The following is a 27,483-nucleotide window of genomic DNA, read 5'->3' as shown; positions in this document are numbered from 1 at the left end:
CTTTGTCACCATAGACTCCCAAGAATCTGTAATTTTTTACTTTTTGTATTTTTCCTTCATTTGTCTTTACCACAAAATTTTTTTTTGTTGTTTACATCTGTTACTTAAGTTTTTCCTACATTTACTTTCATTCCATATGCTTTCATTCCTTCTTTCAGGTCGTTTAACCATCTCTGAAACGCGTGGTGTGCTATCAACTAGAATTAAAATACTCGTAACATCAGCAAATCTTATGTATTTTATTTTTTGCCCTTCTATATTTATTCCTTCTTCTTTTTCTTCTAGTATATTCTTTATCATATCTTCATTGTAAATGTTGAACAGGGTCGGATAGAGGCAGCGTGCTAGGCTGACAACCCGACGACTTAGCCTGTCCAATCAGTCATACTTTATCAGTTTCATTTACTTTGATTGCTGTTGTTTGCCTCAAAACGTTCATTCGTACATTATTATTATTATTATTATTATTATTCCTAGTGAGTGGGTAATGGTTAGTGGCATGATAATGATAATGTAATAAATAAATTAACAAAACACACAACAAAACTTTAACGATCAATGATCTGTAAAAATATAAAGAAAGTAGCATTCACGTAAAAAATGAGGTATCGGTTTTATTTTACGAATATTTACGTTTCAGTGTCCAACTAGTTCATTATGACAAAAAAAAAACATATGTAAATACGAATAATGTTTATTGCACTGCCTATGGAATTATATCTCAGGATTGAAATGTGAATCAAGTGTTGTATATTTATATTTATTTCTTAAATGGTTGCGATATTTTCGTAGAAAATATTTCGAAACATTGCATGAATATTCTGATTAAATTACCAATCTGTAATGACCCTTAACTGTTGACTAAGATAGCTTAAGTATTATATGTTGATGTTAGTTTTTTATTTTAATAATTCCTTATTTTGTAAATATTGTTCCTGGAATTTTCTATATTTAACTTTTCCATGTATCTTATACACTCCGTCTGAAACAATATTTCTTAGAATCAATCAATTTTTTCCTGTTTGTCTTCCGGGAATCACCGTCAGATATTACTTCACAGAATGAATTAAGTACACCGTTCGATCTCATCCCGGGTAAACATACCTCGATCTTCCCACAAATTGTGGAAAAGAGATCCTCGCTGCCTGGATAATGTCGGAAGAACTTCTTTGTGGTAAATCTGTCTCATTTCACCTTTATCTCTGCGTAAGTTACATCTTTTTTCTAATTATCCACCCATTTTTCGTATACTTGTTCCGATTTCTCCTAGGTAAGTTTTATATAAATGCTTATTAGGAGATTGAGTAAATATCCAGTAAATGTTTCTGGATCCATAAAAATTTTATTATTTTTTTAATCTTAAGATTTTAATGAATTCTTGATAGTCGTACTATAAAATAAATTATTGTTTGAAAGAGAAAGTATTGTTATTTTAAATTTACAAAATCCTAATCCATTTTATAAAAAAAAAAAGTTTAATAATAATAATTGTTAAACGTATATAGAACCTTTTAATTTTTAATTATTTTTCTAAAATAAATTAATGTTGTAAAACTTTTAGATTAAATATCAATCAATTAAATTTATAATGAATATAGAATAAGCAATTTATTTTTGGATCGAATTCTATTACATAAAGAACTCATTAACATTTAATTTATTTGTTATAATTTGAAACAAGTGCTGCATAAATGTAAGTTTCGTTATTAAATAAAAGTTTTGAAACTCGTTAAGACATTATTCTTCTGTCATAACTTTGCTTATTATAAAAATTGAATCTTTAAAATGCATTTAGAGTTATGATCAAAGTTGTTGGCTAAAAAGAGAAGAATAAGTAAAAGAGAAAGATAAAGTAGAAGAAGAAGACGAAGAAAGTGGAGTGCGGCTTTTTCAACAAAATTTTACAACTCATAAAAGTACAGAAAAGCAATTTTACTTAATGAGAAAAACGTTTCATTTAGAGAAGAAAAGCAAAGCTTTCATTAATAAATTTATAAAATATTTCCTCTTCTATCCTTTACTTTCATAATTCTATTTAATTACATGATTCTTTTTATTGAAATAATTCAAATTTTTTTTTACTTTTTATTTGAAATTAGGGTATTAAATTTGAAGTACTTTTTTCTACTTTTTACATTTATAACTTCTTTAATTTAAATTGAAATTAATTATTTTTTCCTTTTTGGTTTCGTTATTGGTTTAAAATCTATTATTATTATTTTTTTTTCATTTAAGGTTTAATTAAATGATACTTAACCAATCTGTTATTCATTTTCTATTAAATATAAAAAATTATCAAAGTTTTTAAATGCGAATATTTTTCCTTTTTTTGTTCAATACTTCGGTAGGCTTGTTATGAAAAACTTTAGTTTATTTTTATTATTATTTTAATGTAATAATTTAATTTTTTACCCTATAATTTTTTAATTTTTACGTAATAAGAAAAGTAGTCATTCCACAAGATTGTCAAATGAGAAACTTCTCGTTCATCGATAAACCTTTTAATTTGGTTGAGAAGAAAGAGTATGATTAAGATATTATAATGATAAATTTTGTGAATAAACATTGAGGTAGGCTGTATTAGGGGAACATCCGCAAGTATTTATTTGTGTGAATCCATCTTAAACGTAGATATGAAATCCATTTATTTTTAACAATTGTGGAATTTTCTTATTAACCAACTTCGATCTGTAGGTTGAACGTACTTTAAAGTTACTTACATCTTAATTTTAAAATACTGTGTAGTAACGCAGATAAATTTGTTGTTGGTTTTACATTTATGAGAAAATATAAACAGTTACATACACCTTATGACTAGTCAAATTCGTTTTTCAAGAACATATTCCCGAAATGTCTATTACTGTGAGATCATTTGACCTTATTTCGGGGTGTTCCAAAAAGTGATGTAACGTTATAGCAATTCGATAATCATGCGGGGATATGTTTTTTAAGCAGTATCCTTAAGGTATCCCCACACACTTGTCCGTGAAAACTGATCCAAGAAAGTCAGTGTTGGTGGCTTTATAAGCCGTAGCATTGTCCAGCTGAGACCACGTGTAATCTTGGCGGTCTGCAGGTATAGTGTTTATAAACTGTTGCATCATCTATGTGTGTGTCGCTTATCGTGTGCCGTGAAAGAATGTCATGAAGATTCACCTACGTGAATTTGCACACCAAACGACCACTTTTTTCCGTGCAGCTGATGTGGATTTCCGTACACCAAATGATTGAATTCTGTGCAGTCACGTACCCATCAAGATGGAACCACGCCTTGTCAAACCGAAACCATTCATCGAGTTTCCCCGACTAGCGTTACCATGACATGAACAGCTGGCAGAAAGCTCCTCGTTTTCCATTGTCTGCAGGTAACAACACGTGAATAACACGAATTCTGTGCGGATGCATCTTTAAACACTTGCGCAATGCCGTGTGGGGACATTACCAACGGAGAGACCAAACCGGATAGATAGCCTCGTGCAGACTTATTGGGACAAAGAGAATGTGCAGCTTCCACATCGATCAACTTTTCTCGATCGGTCGATCGGAAATGTAGCATTTCCGATCGACCACTTGTGGCTGCATCAACCACATATCCTATCTCTTGGAACTTATCGTACAGCCGCTTGATGGAGGACTTGTTTGGTACATCCACACCATAATTTTCTGTGTAGGCATTCTGGGTCTGGACATAATTGACACATCTAATGTATTGGTAGACAATGAATATTCTCTGTTGCATTGTGTAACCCACTCTTCCTCATTTAAACTTGTAACAAAAAAGGAAAATTCTTCCATAAGGTTGCGTCACTTTTTGTACACTCTTATTAAACTAGTATTCTTGATTGAATATCGCCTTATTGGGTTGTGTAGACAAATATATCATTTCGAAATCATTCTTTCTTTTATTACTGTCAAATGTCACGGTGTGTGAGAGGTACTTGTTCAGGGTTAGTACTCGGCGTCGCGCAGTTTCTTTTGTTGTCTAAACGATCAACCTGGTTTAGTTGATATGAGATGTAATTTTCTTTATTCGTCTTTTTGTTATCCTGTTTACCTGATTTATCTGTATATATCCCGACGTTCTGAAAAACCTAAATTTATTTTGAAAAATGTATTTTATTGTCACTAATATTGGTTTTTATTGTATTTTCATTTTTTTAAAGCATTCGCTTACAGAATTTGTTTAAAATGATTGTAAAATGATATCAAAGCGTAATTTGTGAAGCGCGTGGAGATCTGTAGGGAGGGGAAATGGGATTTACGAAATTGGCTTCACGCAAATTTTACATCCCACATATTTGGTTAAAGTTTAATTTTTTTTTTGTTATAGATTTGCGATTCTAATCTATCTTGATTTCTTTTCATAGAAATTGCGTGTATCTACTTCTCTATCTTTGTAGTAATTTAGTAGATGTATTCACGCCAAAAAATTGAAGAAATATTTTTAGTAAATGTCTTGTCTACTGTAGTTATACGTATAGTAGTCTTATAATTTGTGGGAATTGTTTGATGGACAGTGGTTTCGTACTAGACGATTTGAGTTGTTCATTTGACGGCTTTGGTAAATTTGTTATCGGTTAATAATGATTGTATTATGAGATTGTTTACATAAAAAGTGGAATATTAACTATATTAACTAATATTTTCTAACTTTAGTTATCATAGAGAAAATTACATTAAATTTTTTAACGAACTTTACAGGACTGAGGAAATGTGTTCCATTCTACGTAGTATTCCCCTGATTTAGTTGCCTTCGTCATCGGATATAATTTACATAGTTTATTAAAATGTTAAAACTGTAATAGAATATAAATTTATTGGTTACAAAATATAGTAAAAACATTTACTGAACGTATAAAATCGCTTACAGTATTGCATTGAAAATGAAATCTATTAACAATGTAAAATGTAAATTTATATAAGTGATTAGAAAAATAGTACTTAAGTATTACATTTTGAAATTACATTAAACTTAACTGTGACCGAATCCTTTTTGCAATCAAGAGAAAAACCATCAAAAGTTCTATTAAATTTAACTTCGAAATTGTTTTAATCGGTAAAATCCTTATTTGAAGAAATAGTTTAATATACTGGTGCTGGGAAACATCGTCGTATTCTCCTGGTAGATGACTTTAGGATCGCGTAACTCTGGTGGTAGTAATAATAATCAAATCTTGCAATACATGCATACCTTAGAAAAGTGACATATCACTGAGTATTTTTAAAATGGCTAAGGTTTGTTAGTTTATTTATTTAAAAGTGAATAGTTTTTGAAAATAAATGTGATAAAGAAGAGATTTGATTTATTTTGAAATTTTATTTCAAAAAAAAAAAAAATGGAAGAATGCGACAAACCTACAAAAACGTTTTTGTATTTAGGGACATAATACAGTATCAGTACATGTGGCAGAAAACTGGTTGAAGCGTTTTCAATCTGTAAATTTTGATTTAAATGATCAACCTCAGTCTAATCAGCCAATCACAAAAAAAAACCGATGAAATTATGGAAAACATTGGGCAAAAGATTGATATGAATTCCTAAACATCGATCATAAAACAGTTTTAAACTATTTTAAGAAGGCTAGTTAAAAACCATTTGTTTGGGTGCTCCTTGACTTAACAATGAAGAATATAATGGATTGAATTTCCGTTGGTGAATCATTGCTAAACCGGAGGAAATGGAACGATTTTTGAAACGGTTCATTACGGGGGATGAAAAATGTATATCGCAGGACATAATGTACGGAAAAGAAACAAGATGAAGTTCCGCAAAAGGTGGCAAAACCAGGATTGACCCTAAAATAATGATGCTGTATTAGCATGGAAAATGATCCAATATAGTTCTATCTGAAAATGATCTATCCATTCCAGTTCCATTTTGTTGGAACTGGAAAGGAACTGTTCATTCTGAGGTACTGCCGCCAGGTCAAACGATTGATTCTAATGTTTACTATCAACAACTGAAAAATGTATGCCAAATAATCGAGATAAAGCTGGGAAAGTGTCGTCTTCTCCACCACTCCAGATCCTCTTGGTGATCGGTCGAAAATTGTGAGAGTTTGGCCGGGAAATTTTACCACCATATTGTCCTGACCTGCAGTTCAGGACAATATGGACTACACCATTTGTTTTGGTCTTAACAGATCACTTTTAACGGAATAAAGTTGGCTTTAAAAGAGGTTTGTGAAAATTACTTACCACAGTTTTTCATCCAGAAAATAGAGAAGTTCTACAATGACAAGTTTTTCCGCAAAAGTGTCAAAAGGTAGTTGATCAAAATGAAATTTATTTGGTTTAAAAAACTTCATTTGAAATGTAAGAAAAACCCCTTCTTTTACTTTTGCATTAAAAAAGGAAAAAAACTTTTTCCCAACATTTTATTAAATGATAGGATAATTCAGATATTCTGCCCGTTAGTCGTATGATATATTTTTACGCTATTATTAATTTTTATCTGTGGATTTATTAGCAGTATGCACCGCTCCAACAGGTTACAAAAAGTTAATGAATGTAGAACTGTATAAATCCAATATGTAGCGTTCTCAGATATTGGATTTAGACAAAGGTGTCTCAAAAGTCTTTCTTATGCTTCATTCTCAACGTAAGCTTGAATCTTGTGCGTGGAAATATGGAAGAGAAATTTTGTTCCCTGATCGGGAATCGAACCAGAGACGTTCCGTTGAAAGAATGAGACATTATTATCCGGTTACGGAGATCGGGGGATTAGTAATATTATCAATATTGATTTAGAATTCGATTACTACCCAGAGTAACTGCAAGATGCTTTACCTTCTTCGGTGTGTCTAACCAGATCACAGTTATAATTCCCATTCCCATTTATTAGGTATTTAAGTGTGATATTTTATCTTTCCATCGCACATTCATTATATTTTTGTTTGAATAACAAGAAATTTGTTTTTTCAACTCCTTATGAAATTGATTCAAATATTAACACCATTTAACCGTTTTAGATCATTTTCCAAAACAAGTCCAGTTCTTGACGAGTTTTTTCTCTATAACATGAAATTGCTCAACAACAAATTGAATAATGATCTTTATTTTATTAATTTTATTTGATGTAACAATTATTTTTACTAAATTATATTTATATCAATTTTTATAATTTATCTATTTTCCCGTGTACTTCGCAATCTGTTCAACTTGTAAATAATAAGCAATACCACGGACCAATGAGACAGGGATGATATGTAGATATCTAGTCTTGTAGACTCCGACCAAACACTCCTGAGATGTGTCGTTAATGGAACCCCAATCACTAATGTACACTGGTATCTCCTGTCTAGTATTCAAATCCGTATAAAATCAACCGACTTTTACTAGGATTTGAACTTTATAACTTCGACTTCAAAAACCAGCTTCTAAACCACCGATTTGCAATGAGTTACCGCTAGACCACCCTGGCGGACATTTTTAGCTACATTTTAATTTCATGGATAATTTTTTTTTTCTTTTCTAGAATTATATTATATGTATGAATTCAATCATTTATTTAATAATTTTATGAGTTTTATTTATTTTCCATTTTTCTTCTTGTAGAAAATGTCAATTTCCGTTAACTATTTCATTTTCTACAGATCGTTGTACACCTATTTATCTCTTTCTATGCTGAGGTGATTCGTTCGGTATATATTCCATGAAAATCCTGCTATCGTTCAGGCAGTTACTGGGTGGAAATTATTCATTGATATCGAAAATCGTACCAGTTTTACTACAAAGAAAAAGGGCATACTTTTTTTTTCTTTTCTTAAGGTAAGTTGGCACTTATATTTACAAGGATTTAAATTTTGAAAATATAATCTCAAATAATTGGTTTAAAAAAAAGTTAGTAAATTAAATTTCATGATAAAAAATGTTTGAAATTTTTTAATTAAAAAATATGAGTATTTCCAGCTTTTTTAAAAATATTTATATTTTTGCTCGTGGCTACGTACATCTCCACAAACCATTATTCAAGAATTAATTATCTATTTTAAGGACACATTAATTAAATTTTTTATTATTGTTCTCTGTTATGATTTTTTTTTAAATTACTTTTTAATATAGAGAGTAATAATTTTTTTTTTTGTGAGATGAGATTCATTCATTGTAATTAGTTTTAAAAAAATAAAAAGAATGTTATTTCAATTTGAATTAATTAATTTTAGGAAACTCGCTAAAATTTATCCCTAATTTTTGTTTTAACATTTCTCTCCATTGTTTTTCATTTATGAGAACGTTTATTTTGAAATTAAACATGCTATTTCATAAGTTAATTTTAGTCCTTTATTTTCTTGAGGTTATTTAAATTATTTTAAAAAGAGAAAAAATTTACATCACGCAGCTTCAAATTTTAAGCTACTTTGACGTTTAATTAAACAATTTTTATTAAAAAAAAGTACAACTATAAACTTATACTAATACGTGAGTAATTGCTTCATGGCCAGTTCGATTTCCTCGTAGCATGCGTCATGGATTGAGAATTACTAGGAAAATTGAAGAAAATTACGATGTTAGCGTTTGTATATTTAAAATTCAATCGTATTTGTACCCATTTCTTTTTAATAAAAATATATAAAAAGGTTTTTGTGAGTTCTCATTTTTCAGATCAGCATATCTCTTTGAATACCTTAAACATTGTATTATTTTTACTGTAAAAATACACTAGTTTGCTAAGTTGTAACTTTCTCTAAGGCAAAGTAATCACGTTTTCGCTAGAATTTATAAACTGGGTTTCGTTATGAAAAATATAATTAAAATTTAAATTCAAGAAGTATAAAACTATAAATATAAGATTATCTTATGGTTTCGGAAATTCGTTTGTTTTATCGGAACAACTTTGTAAAAAAAAAGGATTTTGTAGATCAGTGAGTAATAGTCTGGTTGGATATTTCCGGAAAATCTGTTTTTAGTAAAGTACAGGCTGATTCAAAGAAACGAGAAATTAAAAAAATTAAATAAGGTTAATGAAAAATTTTTTTTAGAAAATGAATTTTATTTCATGTAATTGTACAAATGTTCCCATTTTAGGATACATACATTTTAGTTTATTTTTTAAAGATGACATCTTCCAGGTGACCTCCTCTTCTACGTAAATACTCACGAGGTCTCTTCGTTAAATTTTTCATGGTTTGACGTAACATCTCAACTGGAATTTCCTCAATTGCTTCTCAGATCTTTGCCTTCAGTTCTTCCGTTGTAGCAGGCCTACTGTGGAACACTTTGCTTTTAAGGTGACCCCACAAAACGTAATCGCAAGCTGAGAGATCAGGCTATCTGGGAGACAATTTAATGTCACCATTTCGTGAAATGACACGTTGTCCAAACAATCGGCGTACAGCTGCCATCGATATTCGTGCAGTATGTGACGTTGCTCCGTCTTGTTGAAACCAGGCTGTGTTAAGAATTGGTGGAAATCTCTTTTGTTGTTCCACAACAAAGGTTTCAAGCACGGCTACGTAACGAGCCGACGTCACTGTAATAGCAAGACCGTTGTCATCCTCAAAAAAATAAGGGCCTATAACACCGTAAGATGACATAGCACACCACACGGTCACTTTCTGGCTGTGCAACGGACGCTGGTGTAGCTGCGTAGGATTTTCTTGTGCCCAGTATCTGAAATTTTGCTTGTTAACAAATCCACTGAGGTGGAAATGCGCTTCGTCTGACATCCACAGTTCGTGAACAAACTCTTCGTTATCATTTATCTTCTGAAGCATTACACTACAGAATTGTGCTCGCACAACTGCATCGTTCGGTTTCAGTTCTTGGACGATCTGCAACTTGTATGGATGGAATTACAAGTCCTTCACTAACATTCTTCGAACACTTGAACTACGCAATTTATGCTGAGAGACGACGGATTGACCGATGTGGACTTCGTGTGACAGCATCTTGTAAAGCTTGAACATTGTGTGGTGTACGGACGGTTCGCTCACGGCCTGGAAGTTTCTTTTTCATTGCCGAACCAGTTTCCTCAAAATTAAATATCCATATTTTAATTGCATGTGCTGAAGGAACACGGTCGTGCCGTCCCAGATTAAAATGACGACGAAATTCTCTACGCGCTCCTTCCACACTATCATTGTTTTTGTAAAACGCTTTGATAGCAAATGCACGTTGCGCACCACTCCAAGGATCCATGACAACTAAATGGCAGGTTAGGTTAGAGAGGCTGGCGCCACTTATCAAGTGGTACCAATCGTCCACGGCTACCAACACAACTTTCAAAATTTCCCGTTTCTTTGAATCACCTGTACATTCAGGTGTCTCATGAAGGAACGAGATAATTTCGCGATACTGTTAATAGTAAAGTTTGTTCTAGCTATAAAATGAAACCGTACCGAGATTCTCCCGATATAAGTTGCGGGAGGAAAAGTTGGTGTTTTTATTTGGCTTGAAAAATCAAAAAAGATTTTTTATTTTCATGAATATGTTATAAAACACTTACTTCTAAATTCTTCGAGTGATGCTTTAAGTACATCTCGATTCGAAAAGAAAATTCAGCTTTGAAAACCTTTTTGTTCTAATTTATTCCCATGATGACAAATCATTTATAGAAAAATAATAATATGATTTTGTTTGTAGGTTGACTGAAAGTTCCAGAAATAATAAAAACGTATAAAATGTTATTTTATGTATATTTTATCTTCTTTTAATCGGAGGTAATATATATAGTACATTATTTTTCGAAAGGTGTAGGTTGATTTGTTGCTACATATTATTATTTATCCCCGTATTTCCTTTGACTATGACACGTGTAATACATTTACGATAAAAGGAACTACTTAAAGATGCTTTCTGTAAGAATAATAATGTTCACTATTCCATCAGTTCCTTCGTTAACAGAGTAATGACGTCACCTGTAGAGATGAATATCACTTGCCTTAGGGTGAATTTGCCACGACAATATGTGATAGTGTATTCACTGTAGGGAGAAATCTTCGTGAATACAAGTTCATTACTTTTCGCTTTTGTAAGTTTAATATTTGTTATTCCTAAAAATAGCTCTAAATTTCGGGAAGAAGTGATTAAAGTCTTGTAGTAGGTCATCCATAAACCTTTTTAGATACTTAACGTATTTACGCTATTGAGCTTTCTATTTTTATATTATGACTAATGATTTCTTTGTTGATATTTTAATAAAGTAGAAAAATACACTAAAGAAACATTTTTTTTAAGTCAAACTTTAATATCATTATTCGATTTCAAAAAAATTAATTAAATCAGTTCGCGTAATAACAAAAGACTATCAAATAAAATTTCAACGTTTGGACCAAAATTGCATTCATAAGCCAAATAGAAGGTAAACACACACTTACACTAAACGTACGGAATATTTTACAGCTAAAACGTTTAGTAGGGATGTTAATGATTATATCAACAATAATTTTGTTTTATTATATACTGCAGAAAATGAAAAAATAAAGCAGTTATTTACTATTTAAATTCTTTTTGTTAATATCATTACCTCTGCTCGTTTATTTAATCTTTTTAGCGATTTTTTATTATTGATGATTACATATAATCGTTGACCTCCGTGACCGAATAGTACTTGCATTTAGCTTTCACTCGTAAGATTCTGGATTTGTATCTCATCAGGTTTCTCATTTTCCATTCATCATAAAATCTATTTCATATTATTACCATTACCGTCGGCAAAATTAACTGATTCTAGTATCTACAGGTACTTAAACACTAAACTAATTACACTGATAAACATAATTTTTGTTTCCTAACAAGCGAAACGTGATTTTAATCTGTTTTTCATGCTGAAAAAGAATATAAACTCAGAATCTTTCTATCACCTACCATTTTTGAAAAATGTTTTACTTTTAATTAAAGGATTTTTCATTTTTCAACGTATAGTCGCATTTTTAATTCCTGTATTGTATTTTGTTAGCTCATTTTTTTTTTTGTTTAACTTTGTTAATATAATTTGTAAGCTATAAATAAACTATATTTGACAAACAATTAAATCATATCATAGTCACATATAATGACACCGTATCTAATACTGAAGAGTGAGCCTTCATGGACAAGACTAATCATGTCTGTGCAGGTCAAAACATGTAGCTGAAAACACAGTTGTGTTGTTTGTATTAAGCAATGAATTTAGGAATGAATTAATTTTGTTCAATCTTATTGCTGTCAAGTTTGTTAACCGTGCAATATCATAATTCCTCGAAATTGTGTAAATGATGTGGATGCCTATTGTTATGTATGTGGTGAGTTTACCGTAAAATCAAATAGAAAAACCATTACACCTTTAATTAAAAAAACATATCATTTGTACTTTCAGCGTAAAATTGCTGATCAGGATAAGACGTGGGCTCCTTATATATTATGAACTAATTGTTCTGAATATTATAGAGGATGGCTGTGAGGTACACGGAAGGCTTTTCCATTTGATGTACCTACGGTTAGGCATGAGCCAAAGGATCATGTAACCGATTGTTCCTTTTGTTTCTGGAATCTCTAAAAAATCTAAACTTATTGTAAAATATCGTTCATTGCAATTTGCAAACAGTCCTGTTCCTCACAGTGAAATTATTCCAGTTCCTGAGCCACCTGCGAATGTATGTTTCAAAAGCAGCGATGAAGAATCAGGCATTACTGAAGAAAACAACAATGATTTCCATTTTGAATTATCTTTCAATAAGCCACATCTTATATCACAAAATTAATTAAATGGCTTTGTTAGGGATTTAAATTTATCAAAAAATCAAGCTGAACTGTTAGGATCAAGACTGCAAGGTCAGAATTTACTTCAAAAAAATACAAAACCTTCAGGCTTTCGAAGCCGACAAAAAAAACTTTCTCAGTACTTTACTGATGAAAATAATTTGTTTATTGCACAAACATTGATGATTTTATCAAGTCACCTAGGACAAGTTCATAAACCGTAGGACTGGCGCCTTTTCATAGATTCGTCCAAGTAGGGTTTAAAAGCGGTTCTACTACACAACGGTAACAAATATCCTTCGATACCAATCGCTTATGGTATTAATTTGAAAGAGACATACAATGCGATGAAAGACGTTCTTGAAAAAAAATAAATTATAAAAAACATAGCTGAAACATATGTGGTGATTTGAAAGTTGTAGGTATTTTGTTAAGTATGCAGTTAGGCTATATACTAAGTATATGTGTTTTCTTTGCAAATGCGACAGCCGAGCTAGGGATAAATATTATGTTACCAAAGAATGAAAGAAACGAGACAACCTAACTTCAAATGGGGAAAAATATTATTCATGAGCCCTTTGTTGAACCCAAAAAAAATATTTTTACCCCCTCACCATATCAAACTAGGACTAATGAAAAATTTTGTAAAAGCAATGAAGAAGGATAGTCCCGGATTTTTGTACATCGAGCAGAAATTATCGAATGTAAGTAAAGGAAAAATTAAAGAAGGAATGTTTGTTGGTCCTCAAATAAGAGAGTTCATCAAAGATGGTGTATTTAACTCTATGTTAAATAATGTAGGAAGTGCAGCTTGGGTTTCGTTTAAAGACGTTTGCAAAAGTTTTCTCGGCAAAAAAACATCCGACAATTACCACGATAATGTTAATCAACTTCTTACTTCATACAGAGCTATGGGCTGTAATATGTCTTTGAAAATACATTTCCTCCACTCATATCTGGATTTTTTCCCGGACAACCTCTGAGACGTAAGTGACGAACATGGTGAACTTTCTACCAAGACCTTTCCGTGATGGAAAGCCGTTAAAAAAGGCAAATGGAATACTAACTTGCTAGCCGATTACTGTTGGACATTAATTCGGGATGTTCCTGAGGCTATTTATAAAAGAAAAGCATCAGCGAAATCACTCTAACATAGGTATGGCCGTGCAAAATTATAAATTTTACAGATTTTAACTATATTTTCCCTTAACCTTTTTTGAAGCGTAATTTATTTCGAACTAAGGATGATATAAAAATTGTATTTACATATTTGTTATGTACGCAAAACAGTTCAAGAAATGGTATCACACTTAGAGAAACATTAAAGAAATTTTTTTTGTGTGTCATTGTAATACTAATGAATATTCTCTATTCTCTTATACCAATCGTTGTCCATATATTTTCCCAATTTGTTACATTCTTCAGTCAATATCATTTTCTGTATCTCGGTTCCCACTCTGTTTATTTTTCTTTCCAGTCTTTATACATTAGCATTATAGTGTTCTCCTTATACACTACTAATTTTCTTATCAATGTAACACTTTTTTCGGTTTAATGATAACTATCAAATCAAGATGGTATTCATTGATTTTTAAATCTTTTCATTCCTAATTTTTGCTCAATCATATTCCTTTATGAACATTTTCTTTCAGATTTCAAAGATCTCCGGTTCATAGAAGCATACGAACGTTCTCGGTATAACGAAGAAACACGAATTTTCAGAAATTATTTTTATATTTCAACGCAGTCGCTTTGCAATATAATATCGATACATTTAGACCATGGACTTTTCAACTTTTTAATATTCTCAATATAATGCGATTTATCCAACTCTGTAAAATAAGCGATTGGCTAAACTTTTACCTAATCATTCGAGGTGAATCAGGTGAAACGAAGCATTTCTTCATGTTTGGTAAGAGGAACTAATCGCTGGGAGACAAATCTGGCGAATACGGCCATGTTGGAGCACTTGAAGTATAAGTGGAGGAGGAGGTTTTCAACAGCAACCAGAAAGGTATGCGCAAGCGTCTTACTCTGGTGAAAGAGTATTTTTATTTCGGTAGATGTGGTCGTTTAGTCTGAATACTTTTCCTGCAGATTCTTCATTTTCGGACGATTTTCCTGTAGACGTTTTCGGATTCTTGGGCACACTTTCACCTGCTCCCATTGGGCTTGGACTATAGGGTGGATCCATGTTTAATCTACTGTTATTAAACGTCTAAGAAACTCGTAGAATCGGATTTAAATAAGTCTAGACATCCTTGAGAAGCATTCAGCCGAATGTGCTTTTGACCGATTATTAAAAATGCAACATCCATCGAGCGGAAAGCTTTTTCATACCCAAAACATCGCGTAAAATGTAGTGAAAACGGTCTATTGAGATCTTTATGATGTCTGCAACTTCGTATACCTTCAATCGGCAATCATTTAAAAAACATTTTACATTTTTTTGGCGATTTCGTCCGTAGTAGCGGTGTGTAGGAGTCCCGAGCATTCATCATTTTGACTTAGCATTTACATTCAGCATCCCTCTTTTTTGCACGCGAAAACGAAGCGGAATAATCCTTCAAAACGGAATCCAACTCTTTTTTTATGGCTGTCAGAGTTACACCTTTCAAGAAAATTTCAAAGCATGTTTGGTTTTTTCGTTCGCCACAAACAAGCAACTAAACGCACGCCTCTGAAACTTCACATCTTACCTCATATAAAAGATTATAATTGACAAATATTATATTGATTATAATAGTCATTTGGTAATATTTGCTCAATATTATAGGGTGTAACCAAAAATACTTATACTTTAAAAAATGTTGGTTTTATAGCATCTTCGCAAATGATTGACAGTTATGAATGGAAAAGCTATTTTTCATGTAAAAAGAAGATGATTTTGTGGCGTCCTTAGATTCTTGTATGTATTTTTTTTGTAAAGACAGAGTTATATTTCCAAATAACTGCTGAGACATATCAGGTTTCATACAAGCATTAGTTAATGTTACTTAAACATTTTTTTAGAGATTAATAGTTTAAATAATAGACCGATTCATTTATGAACTATGCATAGACTTCTAAGGAAAACTAATTTTAATTAAGTACTTTATAGTTAATATTTTATATCTGTTATGTTAATTGATTTCATGTCTATCTTAACATCAATAGAACCCAGTTTATTACCAGTTAGAATAGCAGCATACATGGTCCGGTGTATTGGTATCTTGACTGTTACGTTTAAAGCGTAACTATGTAACGAGCGAGTAACTATGTAAGTTAGATATTTGTATTAGTGATTAGTACAAGGAAATAGTAATTTCATAACATCGTGGAAACTGGTATTATCCTAGTTTTATGAGTGAGGATGGCAAAATGTTACGTTATTCTAATACATGAGTACCTGGTTGTACAGAGATGAAGATTGGTGTGAAGTCCTGCTCAAAGATCAATATAAGAAGCTATAATTTATTAAATAGTATTTTACTAAAATTGCAGTTCTTTAAAAACTAAATCAATCCTCTGAAATAACTTTTAACCATTAAAAGGTAAAAACGTTTAACTATTTAGGTTATATCTTCATCAACTCCAAGAAATGTAATATAGCCTGTAATCCCAGCAGAAGTAGTTTTTAGAGATCTTTTCATTTGTTGGATTAATTAGAAACTTTTTTCAAAGTTGGAAGTGATCTAAACTTGGAATAGAATCGATTATCATTAACTTTCGGTAAAATAATAGTAGAAAAAATACAAGATGCCTGTTGAAGATAAGTTAGTAAAACTATAAGATTTATTAGTCATATCTGGTCGACTGAATGTGAGGAATTGCTTTAATTGAATTTAAAAAAAAAAAAATCAACAGGGTTATTCACGAAGAATATAACAAACTTTCAGGACATGTTTTACTGGTGAAAATAAACAAAAAAGTTTATATAAACGTAAGTTAGTAAACTCTTCGGTAGCGAGTGTCGGCTGGTGAAAGATTTCGCCTTGATTTCTGCGTCTTCATCGGTAAAATTAAGCCAGATTGTAATTCTTGGGATCCAAATTAAGAAGTAAATTTAATAGTTTTATATGAAATCTGACCTAAAAAAATTGAAAAGTAGGTCTCAGAATTGTATTTTTAGTAGTTTTTGAGAAATCTGTGGTGAAAGATAAACCCACCGGGTTAGTCTAGTGGTGAACGTGTCTTCCCAAGCTGATTTGGAAGTCGAGAGTTCCAGCGTTGGAGTCCTGGTAAAGGCACTTACTTTTATACGGATTTGAATACTAGATCGTGGATTTCAATTAACCACATATCTCAGGAGTGGTCGAACTGAGACTGTACAAGACTACACTTCATTTACACAACATACACATCATCCTCTAAAGTAATACCTGAACGGTAATTCCCGGAGGGTAAACAGGAAAAAGGAAGGGGTAAAAGATAAAAGGTTGGCAGTCGAAAACACACGATTTTATGTTTGGCGAAAAATAACTTTGTTAAATGGATAATAAACACATAAACCTTTTAAATAAAACTTGTAGAGAATTTAATTCGAGTATAATGGTATGAATAAAAGTCCACAGAAACTAAATACAAAGTAAGAAGTTAATTAAAAACAAGATATATTACGAATCAGTCTGTATAAATAATACTTCCCAGTTTCATATCCTATTTTTCGTAAGATTCTCTGTGAGAGGAGAAAATCAGCAGCCACACTGAATAATCTTTAAAAGGATATTCAGGAATTTCATTTTATTTATATGTTAACCATATTATCTTTTAAATCATAATTTTTAAATAAAAATTTAATTTTTATTAGAGACAAAAGTTATTTTTGATTCTGTAATATAGTTAATATTTCACCTGCCAAATGAAAATCCACTTGTTCTTTCCGTTTACATCTGAGAGGTATATATATTATTACATGCTGTATTCCCATGCGTTGATTTTTTCGATAGAAATCATAGCTCTACCGTTCAAACTAAAAATCAACATTTAATAACAATTATTCAGTACACGTAGTATACATAGATGCTTTTTAAAACTTTTTACGATTTTTTTTTTATATTTACAAATATTCGACTCAAAATTGTAGTTCCTGCTGTAGAATATTATAACATGAAGTATTACAATAATCAGAAAATTTAATTCAGCTAGCTTTTGGTATTTTTGAGGTTCCTAAATATTAAAATAGTGAAATGATGGTACAAAATTCTGTTTGTATTTATGTATGTATATGTTGAAATTTAACATTTTTAATGGCTCTCGTTCATTTTTTTCTTAGTTCCCTTTTTGTTCTAAGGAATACGTCGTATTGTTTCAACACTGAAATAATTAGTCTTCTCATTATTAAGATAACTTTTCTTATTTTAGTTTTCGCTAAAAATAGTAAAATAGAAATCATTGAAAACGTGAAATTAAACTTTTTATTATATTATCAAAGTAATATAATATTATTCATTAAATTATATAAATAAGGATTTTTCTTGTATATTTGTTTGTACCCATATTTTTTTAAAAACATCAAGATCCGTTTGGCCGGTTTGAATAATTCTTTTAGCGAGGATTTATGAGTAAATTTATCCTTATAATTCTATTACTGGATAACCAATAATGCTTGAACAGAGAGCGTGTCGTAATTTATAGCGCCAGTTCTCGTGTAGTAATATTTTATAACTAAATCAAGATCTATATGTAATCGTTGAAGATTTTAATGCATCTTCTTTTTTGTAGATAGCCGACATAATTTTTTGCAGCGAGAGCTATCTATGTATAAAAAACGATAATTGTATATATTACTTTCCCGATGAATGCAGCTAGGTTAGCTGATTAAAGGGGAATATATGTTAGACATGTCAAAAATGGGGTACGGGGAGTTTGCAAATCTTTAGAACATAGGGCCAAACTAGTTCTAGACCAAATGTGTGGGTACATACGTTTGTTTGTCGCACTGCTTTTAACCTTATATCTCAGAATTCACCGTACTGATTTTCTTCAAATTTGTCTGTATTTGGGGCATTGATCATATTATTTTTTTTCAAAATTCATTGCGACGATTAGGGATATCGCGAAAAATACATTTTTGATTTTCTTTAGAGGCACTTTAGAGAAAACTTTATTAAAGAAAATTTGTTACCTAAAATGCATATATATATATATATATATATATATATGCATTATATAAAAAAGTTTTCAATAAATCAACCTCCAAATCGTAAAATTGAAATGATATATATATAGTTTTTGTTCTTTCACGGTATCTATCTCGCTTAGGGTCACGTTCAAGAGTTTTTGAAAGTTTTTGCTTCATATTTTGAGTTATCAAAAATTCTTTTTAGATTTATAACCGATTTTTTAAAATCGTAGATTCCGAATCTAAAATCCAGAAACGTGTTTTTGAAAATTTTCTTTTTCTTATTTTAGCGTCAATTGAAGGAGCTGCAATATTTAGAGAAAACTTTACTTAAACATTTTTTAGTTTAGCCTATATTATAGTTTTTAGAAACTTTTTTCTTAAAATTTATTCCCCACCTCTAAAAAATATATATTCTGTTTTTTTTTTTGGCTCTAATTCTTCTAATTTTTATTTAATCAAAGTAAAATGATATACTCGTAATTCTTGGGATCAAAATTTTTTTTTACCACTTAAAGGGCTATTAAAATTAAAGTAGCTTTGGCCCCTATATTACATTCCGGACCGAAAATTAAAAGCAATTCTTTTTATTACTTTGATAAACGTTTTACTTTATTTTTTCAATATTTTTAAATTAATTTTTCTTGTCAGAGATCACTTTTTTTATAAATAAATTTTTCTTAGATTTCCCCTACAGAGTAAGGAAGCCACTAAAATTAAAGAATTTTTTTCGAAATTTAGAAATTTTGATGCCTACATTTTTTTTGATAACCGTGTTTTGACCGGCACAGGCGGGAAATTCATGTTAATATTTTGCCAGATTTTAAATTAAATAATCTATTACAAATGATATACAACAGTATTCTTACACAATGCTAATAAATTATTTGAAGTGTGTAATGTAATTAAAGTTGCGTGTAAATAATTGCTAAATAGTGTTTACATTTTGACGGAATGAATTCGTTCCATATAAAATTAATGTAAAAGGGATTTAGCTTCTACGATTTTGTGTATTTACCTGTTTGTACGGGATTATATTCATTGAAACAAAACTTAGAAAGATTTTTTTTTTTTAGTTAGACAGTAATTTATAGTACTGAAAATTTAACAATGGCTGTAATTTTTTTCATTTTAAATATTATAAATAGGCAGCCTCCTCTTGATTAAAAATAGACTTTTGGTATTTACTAACTCAGAATAATCATTATAAAAACTAATAGGTGAGAAATATTTTTTGGTAAAATTTCTATTATTTTACGCCCTCAGGATTCAAAATAAAAAAAAATATACAGCTTAGTAGGAAATTGTTAAATATTGTCAAACTGAGAATCCTTCCCATATTGTGAGGAAATTATTAAAATATTTTTAGGGGGAAGAGTAAATAAAATATAAAAATTCAAATAGATTTTGGAAAAAACAAATTTCGTATAATTTTTTTTTTTTTTACAGGATTTTTTTATGGACAATAGATTTTATTTTTTACCATGTTTTTCCACCGAATAGTTCAGCTTGTATTTATACGAATACATGTTCTTAGCATTTCCTCTGAAATGTATACAGGTTAACAAGTTTATATTACAATCAATAAACTTCGAAATTCTTACGTTTAGATTTAGTTACTGTAGAAGTTTTTCAAACGATTTTATTTAAATGCGTTTATTGCCCGTTATTTTAGGCCTAACGTAAAATAGTGTGTTTTTCGACCCGAATATTTTGTCTTTACTCTAGATTTCTCGAAAACTACTAAAATTACAGTTCTGGGATCTATTTATATTTATTCAACTTATCAGTTCAGATTTCATTTATCATTAAATTTATCCCTTAATTTGGGTCCCAAGAATTATAGTCTGGCTTAATTTTACTGAAGGTGTAGAAATCAGGGCAAAGTATTTTTTAACCGATTTTCCCTAACGAAGCGTTTCCGAACCTATATTTATAGAAACCTTTTTCTTTATTTTCACCAGTAGAACGTGTCCTAAAAGTTAGTTACATTCTTCTTAAATCACTCTGTATTTACTGAGTTGTTCTTGATATAAAGCCGAAGTTTGTCAGTCTATCTATCTTTCTGCTTGTTTTTTTTATTTTTCCGTCACTCCGTCCGTCCGTTTGTTGATTGTTCTGGCATCACGCAAGAACCAACCGGCCGATTGCTTTCTAATTTCAGGATACATTCGTGTTATCCCAGGCTAGGTGCCATAGACCGAGTCCCTAGGCTTCTTGGGGTTGAAGCTCGCTCTGAATTACATTTTCAAAAAATATTCATTAAAGAAAAAACGATATGTTATGAATGAATTAAAAAATAAGGTATGAATTTCTCGTCGTCAACGTGCGTGTACTTTAGTTACCATAATTACTACTATTCTGTCTATTGTAGTTTAGTATTTTTTCGTGTTTCTATAAGGCTAAAATACTTTAATTGTTATTTATCGGTATTATTCTCATAACCTTAGAGATAACAAACACTGCGAGGAACCAGGGGGTGGAGCCCTCTGGCAAAAGGGAGCAGCGAGCGAAGCGAACTCTGCGGTCCTGGAGTAGGCCTCTTTGCCCGGGTTCTAATGGCTTCGGGGTCCAGGGGAGAAGTCTTGACTGATGACTAGTTACTTTATAAATTGAAAAAAAATAAAAACGCTTAAGAAACCTGATTTTCTTTCACCTTTTTTATTTTTTTTTCTTCTTGAATATTTAGAAAAATCTTCAAATCTGTAGAAAATAAATTATTTTGATTACATTAAGATATACGTGTGTTTGCATTACATATAAAATTTAAAACATATTTTATAATAAATTTAAATAAATTGAATTTAAATAGATTAAAATACACAATAAGAAAGTTTAATAGTTATTTTCATGAGATTATATTGTGATATGGAGGGCATTAGGATAGTTATATTGCATAATATAATATCACATTGTCCATTCATCTATTTCTATTATCTTATAACAGCTATGTATAATATATCCGAAACTATAACAGTTCCTTACTTTCACCTTTGCAAAAAATAATACTGTTTATATTATGCCTTCAGTGAAAATAAATGGGAAATTTGTTGGTTATACTTTCCCTTCCAATAATAATACACTTTCTATTAATCTAATACCTTATAATAGGGCCAACGATAAACAAACTCTTCCGTAGTATATTTTTACTTTTTAATAATTTAATCGTCGATTCATTTTAATGAGATAAATACATAAAATACCTATTTAAAAAAATTACTAATTTTTTGCTGTACATTACTAAAAAATATAAAAGTAATTATTTTAAAACTGAAAGAAATATAGGAATTACCTAATTTTTTTACTTGTTTAATGCTTTAATCATCCGAACAATAATATTAATTTTAATTCTGGATTAAATTAAATTGAAAACTATATTTATAAAAGATCCTACCTACCTTTTCTTGAATGAAATTTTTGTTTTTCATTGACTTTTCATGTATTTTTCTTACAGATTTTTTAATTAAGCAAAAATTAAAAAAATGTTAAGTTACGAAAAACTATGTAGGAATTTGTTTTATTATTATTTCACGCACACATATAGATGCTCGCGCACGCGCACACACGTCTGTATATATATTTATATATTAAACATTTTCAATATATATTTTAGGGAAGAAAATTCATTAAAAAAAAAAATGAATCGACTGTAAAATTTGAAAAAGAGAATTTCGTATGAAAAATATTTTACTATAAAGTGTTGCTATTAATAATAAAATAGAGGAATTTTTTCCGTAATATTTAACTTAAAAGAATCAATTAGTGATATTTAAATTTTTGTTTTAGCTATATTTTTTCCTGTACATAGCGTGATTATGTATTTCGAATTTTAAATTGCCTACTTACAAAAGTATTACTCTTTTTATTAATTATTTGGTTCTTTAAGTAACTTTTTATACCTTTAAAATGTTTAATACCATTAAATTTTTAAAGAAAAAATTTAAATCTTTAATTTTCTTAAAAAAATAAAAATTACTTTTTTATTTTTTAAATTATATCTAGATAAAATATTTTTATAAAAGATAAAATACTTATTTTTAAACTACTGAAGATAATTGTTAATATTTTTAAGTATAGAAATACATTTTTCTATTTTCTGATAAAATACAACCAGAAACGATTTTAGAAATCGGTTTCTACAGATTTTTTCAAGAGGTTCTGACGAGGTTTCACCAGGCAGTAACTTAGAGGACAACAAATATGGCGATGTTCATTCATGTAAAAATTAAAAACCTAATGATTCCCTTATAAGGAAACACTTCTACTAAATTTCCGCTTTTAATATAAAATCAGTTTAATGATAATAGAAGAAAACTAACAAAGCGTGAAATGTGCAGCCTAACAATTTTGAATCTGTTTTCACGTGCGATTTTTGCTAGCCACTTCAATAATTTTATCCATATACCAAATGTTTATCAACAAATTTGAACAAGTAGGGTGTCATTTTTGTTGACAATAAAAGGCTTAAAATTTTTCTTTAACACAGTTCGATGAAACTAACATGTACGGAGTTATTAATCTTTAAAAAATTTTAATAGTCGTAATTTTGAAATTGTCAAAGGTAAAATTTTCAAACTTAATTATTTTGTAGAAGATGTTGTGGGATACATGTATACGAAATTTTATTAAAATATCTCAATCCGCTCTTAAGATATAAACATTTTTATTGAAAAAGTACAAAATAGTGGACAAAAGGAAGATGAAAAAAGATAGGGAACTTGTCAACATGAACCTGTTTATTTTGATGTCCTGAATCAGTCTCGTAAGTTTACCCCTACATCTCCCGGGACACAGTTTCGATGAAAGGGAGAAAATAATATGGGTAACGTAATGTTTGATGGGATCTAATATCAATCCAAAGCTGGGCTATATATACATAGTCCAAATATAAGTTGTCCCAAATTTCAACTTTTTGGTCAACGAGTTTTACTTTCTTGCCATCACAACTCTAGACCTATGCTGCAAGAAATAAAGTATGGTAATCAGTCAAAAGATGGGGTGTGGTTTTTATTGCATTTATCGAAGTTTCACGATCTAGAAATCCCAAAAAAAACAAAAAAAAGAAGTGGAGGTTAATGTTCGTAAGTATGTGTGTTGCTGTGTTGGCCTATATGAAGCTTTGTAACTTTTCACTGGATAGACTGATTTTTACAGAGATTCATGTATATTTGACAATTTTTGGGTAAAACTTTGGGTCAGTATCTCCAGAGGGTAGAGTAAGTAATTTTTTGGGATCAATTTCTCAAAATTTTGCAAAAATAACCCTACTTTATATTAAGCTCAGTACATGCATCCATACTTATCTTACCAATTAAAAAAAAAAATTACCCCAAACTTCCCCTTCCACAAAAATTGAAAAAAACTATCCTTTTATTCATTGCATAATTTTTAACCGATATTTTCTGTCTTCCTAAGCATAGCAGTTGTGTAAGTGACCTCAAAGAAAAAAAACTTTGGGAGCAATATTGGGGATCGAGGAGCCGGTAAAATGTTAAAAATATCGATTTTTAAAACTTTCTAAAAATTCTTTGATTTATTTTATTTTCATGTACCTTTATCTTTTCACTTTATAACAATAAATAATGCCAGGAATTATAACAATGCCAGGAAAGTATTATACCTTTATCGTCAGCTTTTTTTAGATACGAGGCAAACGCTTTTTACAAGAATTGTTGTGTACCGCCGCACCCGTAAATACGGTCGTCTTTAAATTTTGGAATTTTAAATAACTTAAGTACTTTTATCGTTCTAAAGCTCAGTTTTCTAAAACCATTATACAAAAAGTCAAATATAAAAAATGACAAAATCTACCCCTTCCCTTTTTTATTTTTGTCCAAAATTTCCTTTATAGGAAATTTAAATGTATGGGACCTTCATCAACGTCCCTGTATAGAAATTGTTTAAATCTTCCTTTTTTAAAGAATTTATGTTAAACCAATTTGGAGATATTAATTAAAATACAGAGCTACACGTGTACTTATACATCTTAACGAAATTTGCATAATATTTTTGTTTTTTGGACTAAGGTGATCTTGAAACGTTGACATTTGCAAACACCGCGATACCCATAACTTAGGCAATCGCTAAACTTTCTCTTCATAGCTGTGCTGCGGCAGTAATACATATATAGGTGTGAAAATAATAAAAAATAATGGTTATTTAAAAATTTATTCCAAGATATATTACTTTGTAATGTAATTTTTAAACGATCCATTAAAATGTGATTCATAGTTTTTTCTTTTTTTTATGAAAGAGCGGGCATCAACAGTTACGCTCATTAGCTCGGTGGAAATTCGTTGCGTATGAAAAGATGATTTGCCTGACCGGGCTTCGAACCCGGGACCTCCGCACGAAATTCCGAGACGCTACCTACTCGGCTACGGAGGTCGGCACAGTTATTGTTTTTTATAAAAAATGTTAATCATAAAATATATTGTTACTATTATTTCTTTACCATGATTCTAAACAGCATATTTACTATTATTTCCTTATTAGTACCCTCCTTACAATTAAGTGTTGTAAATTATCTGTTGTAAATTTGTAATTAGGATTCGTTTTATAAAAAGACATTTCTGTAATTAGGGTTGGTAAAATGAAAGAAGAAAAAGACAAACATTTAAATTGTATTAATTTAAAATAGGATGAGTTGTAAGGAAAACGCCGATTTTTTTTACAAAATATAAATAAAACGTTTACGTATGTGTAGGAAAGATTATAATAATTGTTTTATGTCACGCTCTCATTAGTTCAATTAAGTTCACTTCTTGTTATTCGTAGTTATTACCTTCGACATAAACCTTCGTTAACCTATGTACATTTATACAGCAATTTAGTAAGATGATTTGTTTAATTTCTAGAAAATAGCAATGTAATATTCTGTCATCTTTCATAATTCTAGGTTTCAGATTTTATTTTTCTCTGATAAATATTTTTTATATCACGGGGGTTAAACGAAAATGTTCATTTCAGTTATATTCTTACCCTTGAATTAAAATTAGTACAATAATTTTTTTTAATGTTGTTTGTAATCAGAAATACTAATTCAAAAAAAAGTTACGAGAATTTTTTTCGCGAATGTTTTCTGTATATTTATAAAATAGTATATGAAATAAAATTATTAGAAGTTCAAAATTATTTATAAATCATAATAATTAAAAAAAGAAATTTACTATTGTCTTTACCTATTTATTTTTTACTAGTCGAAATTTATTTTTAATTCAATTCATTCTGTGTTTTAAACTAACAACAAAACTGACCATCTTTATAATCCTCATTTTCAAAAAAAGATAAAAGGATCGCTAAGTAACTAAATTAAAACTATTTAATAATCATTCGTATTATTTGTAAACTATTTGAAAAGTTATTTAACAGAATAAATTTTTAACTGTCTGACGTTTAAGTTGCCACTCCTGATAGAAAATATCAACGGTTCCAAAGAAATTTCCAGTTTATAATCTTTTTTATTTACTTAAAAGTGTCGGTTCTATTTAATATATGTACCGTGGAAGAACAGCGTGCTGTGATAAGATTTATATCCGTGGTTGTTAAAACAGGATGGTGAAAAGTGTATTGACCGTACAAATTTTTTTGATTGGATCGAGCAATTTAAATCGGGTAGAAGTACGTAGATTTTATCATAGCGGAAATCGTTGGAAGTTTCGACTAAAGTTTTGCAAAATCGAATTAATCACAAGGACAGACAGAACTCCTATTTTTTCTTCTTCTTGTACCTTAGGAATACAATCTTAATCATTTTTTCTCTTTTGATTTCCTTTCTTCCCAATATTTCTTCATTCTTTCTCCACGTTTCGCTTTCTCTTCACTACATTTGTAGTTATATTTCTTTTTTGGGTTTTCCTGGAAACCCTTGTTTTCTAAAATAATATTTCCAAATTTATTTCTACAGAAGAGTTGCTGAGGACAGACTCATAAAAAAATTTTGGAAGATAGCTAAAATTTGTATTGCGAGAATTTGTACCGTCCGCTTCATTATCCACGATAAGCTAAATTACCGCAAAACATGTTCGAGGTGTGTAACGAGACAGGTGACTCAAAATTACAAAGATAATCGAATTCATATTGTGCTGAATTTAAATGATTTTAACGGAAGATAATGCTTTTTAGATCGCATAATAACGTGTGATGGGAAATTTGGATTCATCATTTTGAGCCGGAATCTAAACCTCAGAATATGGAATGGAGAAGCACTCGAATTCTTCCGCCAGAAAACAGTCAAAACCAACAGTCAGCCGGGGTAAAATGATGTTAACTGTGTTTTGGGACTGTAAGGGCCCGACTTAATGCTATTATGTGGAAAAACTAATACAATCAAGTCTTAACCATTGTAACATGTTTAGAAAATAAAGTGGAATACGCAATACGGAGGAAATATATTGATTCTCTCTCAAAAGATACCGCACCTACGCAGCTCAAAATATAAGGGAAACTATTCAGACGATGGATCGGGTGGTGGTGCCGCATCCACCTTTCAAACGCGATTTGGCATCATCATATTTTGGTTTGTTTAGTTCTTTGAAAGAGTTTTCACCAACTTCGGCATTGATGAACAGATCAAAAAATGCGGAACAGTGGTTCAGACACCAAGATGAACAATATTTTACTTTTAAAATGAAAAAAATTAAAGAAAAATGGGACAAGTACTTAATTGTAACCAGGGATAATGTTGAAAAGTAACGTTA

The 27,483-nt window shown here is 30.3% G+C and overlaps 1 long non-coding RNA gene across 1 annotated transcript in view; it reads left to right on the top strand.

Annotated features, from left to right (window-relative positions):
* The first annotated feature begins 1,127 nt into the window (after positions 1-1,127).
* LOC142323026 (uncharacterized) overlaps positions 1,128-27,483 on the top strand; it is a 79,292-nt gene continuing 52,936 nt past the window's right edge. The window contains exon 1 of the long non-coding RNA XR_012756001.1: positions 1,128-1,206. This is a non-coding gene — a long non-coding RNA (uncharacterized LOC142323026). The remainder of the gene's footprint in view (positions 1,207-27,483) is intronic.

This window comes from Lycorma delicatula, chromosome 4, assembly GCF_047948215.1.
Source record: "Lycorma delicatula isolate Av1 chromosome 4, ASM4794821v1, whole genome shotgun sequence".
NCBI classification, from domain to species: domain Eukaryota; kingdom Metazoa; phylum Arthropoda; class Insecta; order Hemiptera; family Fulgoridae; genus Lycorma; species Lycorma delicatula.
This window is presented reverse-complemented; position numbering and strand designations above follow the sequence as displayed.